Source organism: Pteropus vampyrus, unplaced genomic scaffold (assembly GCF_000151845.1).
Source record: "Pteropus vampyrus isolate Shadow unplaced genomic scaffold, Pvam_2.0 Scaffold7, whole genome shotgun sequence".
NCBI classification, from domain to species: Eukaryota; Metazoa; Chordata; class Mammalia; order Chiroptera; family Pteropodidae; genus Pteropus; species Pteropus vampyrus.
Genome location: NW_011888788.1, coordinates 12,482,323 through 12,486,720, shown reverse-complemented (window position 1 = coordinate 12,486,720; position 4,398 = coordinate 12,482,323). Strand labels below are relative to the sequence as shown.

General features: G+C 35.1%; 1 pseudogene; it reads left to right on the top strand.

The window, feature by feature from the left end:
- Positions 1–1,317: 1,317 nt before the first annotated feature.
- LOC111746925 lies at positions 1,318–1,436 on the top strand (annotated as a pseudogene).
- The last annotated feature ends 2,962 nt before the right edge of the window (positions 1,437–4,398 follow it).

The window sequence follows — 4,398 nt, the reverse complement described above, 5'->3', positions numbered from 1 at the left end:
GTTCTGTAAAATGCAATTGGTTATCGTCTGATAGACAGACCAGTTTTGTATCCATTGGGAAATTCATTTCAGCATTCTTTATTTCCCATACATATTTGGTTTTGGGAATTGTCTTCTGTAGCAGTTGTAGCATCTTATTGGTTCTCTTATAATTAATGAATTAAATAAAATCTCATACTCATTTTCATTTTATATTTATTTGTGAGTCATGATTTTACCTTCATTAATTTGTCCTTTAACAGTTTTAACTCCATTTTTTTCCACAGTTATTTTCTTAGGACCTATGAGAGTGGCTGAAACACATAGTGGGTGCTCCATCAATATTTGTTCACTAAATATGTATCGAAAAAAATCATGGAACTGCTATAAGTTTATTCAGTACCATTCTCTATGCATGGTTTTCTTCTCTAATCTTAAATAAAGTCAAATAAAGTATATCCAGTACTTAATATTATAGTAAAAGAAAAAAGAAGCATTAAAAAAAAGAAATATACATTTAATCTCTTCTGCTTCTATAAGCATAAATTATAGCATCAAAAACTGTTATTACATCTTTTATCTTTCCCTTCTTTTTCACCTTTTCAGGAATATCATCAGCCTACTAATTAACTATATGACTGCTGTCTGCAGCCCTATAGGGCAGCACCTTTCCCACTCACTACTCACAGCTGTGGCCTTGCCATCCTAAAGGATGGCATATCTCTTTTATAACCCACCTGTTTTCTCTTCTGTTTGGGTAGCCAAGTTATTAAAACAAATCTTCATTCCAAACTTTATTAAATAACTCATATCTTTATCTCGGATCCCAGATATATAAATAAAAGACATTTCTAGATTAGAAAGGAAGAAGTAAAACTATCTCTTTTCCAAAAGACATAATCTTATATATAGAAAACATTTTTTTATAACCCACAAAAAGCTTACTGCTAAACATGAATTTGACCCCGTTTCAGGATACAAGATTAATTGTACTTTTATATATTCGCAATAAACAAACCAAAATAAAGTTAAGAAAATAATTTCATTTACAATATCATCAAAAAGAATAAAATATTAGTCCTGGCCAAGATGGCAGAGTAGATGGATGCTATGCTTGTCACCTCCCATGACTACATTAAAATTGCAACTAAAATATAGAACAATCAACCTGAAGAAACATCTGAAGACTATAGAACAGAAGCCCTATAACTAAGGTTATAAAAAAGAAGCTATCTTGAGACTGGTAGGAGGGGCAGAGTTGCAAAATGGATTGGCCCCGCACCTGTACTTGGTGGTCAAGAATTGGGAGATATCTCAGCTGCAGAAGTCCTCACTGAAGACTACGGCCATGCCACCCTGAACGTGCCTGATCTCATCTGATCTTGGAAGCTAAGTAGGGTTGGGCCTGGTTAGTACTTGGATGGGACACCACCTAAGAAGACCAGGTACTGTAGGCACTTAAAAAAATTATAATAATTCCTCACTGAAGAGTGAGGCTTCCCTTCTTGGAGCACCAGTGGCAGGAAGAGCAGCCCCACAACATCTAGCTGTAAAAGTCAGCTAGGATTCTCTCTTTCCAGATAAGACAGAAGGCTGCTGGAAAACCAGATGTCTCCTTAAAGGGCCTGTACACAGACTCTCTCGCTTCCAGAAACTCATCCTGGGCTTCGGCGCAAGGACAGTAGCTGGAAGGTGCCAGAAACATACAAGGAGAGACCAAGTTGTGTGGCTTCAGGGCAAGGGTTGGAGGGAATGCCACCATTGTCCTTGCTTTGAGCCCTCCTCCCATATAGCCAGCAGGCAGATATCACCATTCCTGTGTTAAGCCCTCCCCACAACATGGCCAAATCTGAACTTTCATTGGCCTGGTGGTGACTCCATGGGACTCCACCCTACCCGACTTGCACACCACCAGAGGTTTTTTTCCTGGCTGGCAGATAGCCAGTGTCGGCCCATGCTGTCGTCTTTCTTGGATGATTGTTGGGGGCAGCAGCTGGCCTAGGTGGACTCTGAGACTTTTGTGAAGTGGCCCCAGACTCAGCACTGACATGAAATTTGAATCTGCATTAATCTGTGAAACACCACTTGTGACTTGTGACACTGGTGACTTGCTGAGAACCTGCCCCACCCAACTTTCATAACACCCATATCATCTAAGGCTCTTTCTAAGGCTGAAATGAAAAATACACTAGAAAGAATCAACAGCAGATTTAATGAAGCAGAGGATCGAATTGGTGATTTAGAAAACAAGGTAACAGAAAACACCCAATCAGAACAGTAACAAGAACAAAGAATTTTTTTAAATGACAATAGTTTAAGGAACCTGTGGAACAATATCGAGCATAACAACATTCACATCATAAGGGTGCCAGAAAAAGAAGAGAGAGAACAAGGGATTGAGAACCTATTTGAAGAAATAATGAGAGAAAAATTCCCTACCCTGGTGAAGAAGATAGACATACAAGGAACCGCAGAGTCTCAAACAAGATGAACCCAAAGAGTCCCACACCAAGACACATAATAATTACAGAAAAAGAAAGAATCTCAAAAGCAGCAAGAGAAAGGCAGTTGGTTTACCTACAAGGAAGTCCCTATAAGAATGTCAGCTAAATTCTCAAAAGTAACTTTGCAGGCCAGAAGAGATTGTCATGAAATATTCAAAGTGATGAAAAGTAAGGAACTACAACCAAGACAACTCTACACAGAAAAACTATCATTTAAAATTGAAGGAGATATAAATAGCATCCCAGACAGGAAAAAGCTAAAGGAATTCGTCACCTCCAAACCAGTACTGCAACAAATGTTAAAGAGACTTCTTTAAGAAGAAAAAAAAAATCAAGAATACAAATAATAAAATAGCAATGACTACACATCTATCAATTACTTTAAATGTATATAGATTAAATGCTCCAATCAAAAGATATAAGGTAGCTGAATGAATAAGAAAACAAGACTCATACATACATTGTCTATAAGTGACCAACTTAGGATGGAAAGATGCACATACTGAAAGAAAAAGAATGGAAAAAGATATTTCATGCAAACAAAAACAAAAAATGCTAGGGTATCAATACTTACATCAGACAAAATAGACTTTAAAACAAAGGTTATGAAAAGAGTCAAAGAGAGGCATTACATAATGATAAAGGGATCAATCCAGCAAGAAGATATAACCCTTATAAATATTTATGCACCCAACATAGGAGCACCTAAATACATAAAGCAAATATTTATTAACCAACATAAGAAGAGAGATTGACAGCAATATAGTCATAGTAGGGAATTTTAACATTAATGTACAGATATTACAGACAGAACATCAACATTGCCTTTATCCTGATTCCAAAGTCAGACAAAGACTGCAAAAAAAAGAAAATTGTAGGCCAATTATCCTGATAAATATTGATGCGAAACCTCAACAAAATATTAGCAAACCATATTAACCAATACATTAAAAAGATCATACACCCCGATCAAGTTGGTTTTATTCCTGGGGTGCAAGATTGTTTTAGTATCCACAAATCAATTAACATGATAAACAACATAAACAAATGAAAGATAAAAATCATATGATAATATCAGTAGATACAGGAAAAAAGCATTTGACAAAATCCAGCATTCATTTGTGGTAAAAATTCTCAGCAAAGTTGGAATAGAGGGAACACACCTCAACATGATAAAGGCCATGTAGGACAAACCCACAGCTAACATCATACTTAATGAGAAAAAGTTAAAAGCATTTTCCTTACAATCAGGAAGAGACAAGGATGTCCACTTTCACCACTTTTATTCAATATAATATTGTAAGTTCTAGCCACAGCAATCAGACAAGAGAAAGAAATAAAAAGCATCCAAATTGGAAAAGAAGTAAAACTGTTGTTATATGCAGATAACATGATATTATATACAGAGAACCCTAAAGTTTCCACCAAAAAACTATTAGAACTGATAAATGAATTCAATAATAACAACTGAATTCAGAACAACTAATATTCAGAAATCAGTTGCATTTTCATACAATAATGAATTATCTGAAAGAGAAATTAAGAAAATAATTTCATTTACAATTGCATTGAAAAATAAAAAATAAAATACCTAGGAATAAATTTAACCAAAAAGGTAAAAGATTTGTACTTGGAAAATTATAAGACATTAAAGAAAGGAATTGAAGAAGATACAAATAAATAGAAGCATATACCGTGAATAGGAAGAATTAACATTGTTAAAATGTCCATACTACCCAAAGCAATCTATAGATTCAATGTAATTCCTATCAAAATACTAATGGCATTTTTCATAGAACTGGAACAAATAATCCTAAAATTTATGTGGAACCTCAAAAGTCCCCAAATAGCCACAGCAATCTTTAAAATGAACAAAGTTGGAGGCATTACAGTACCTGATATCAAAACTATACTA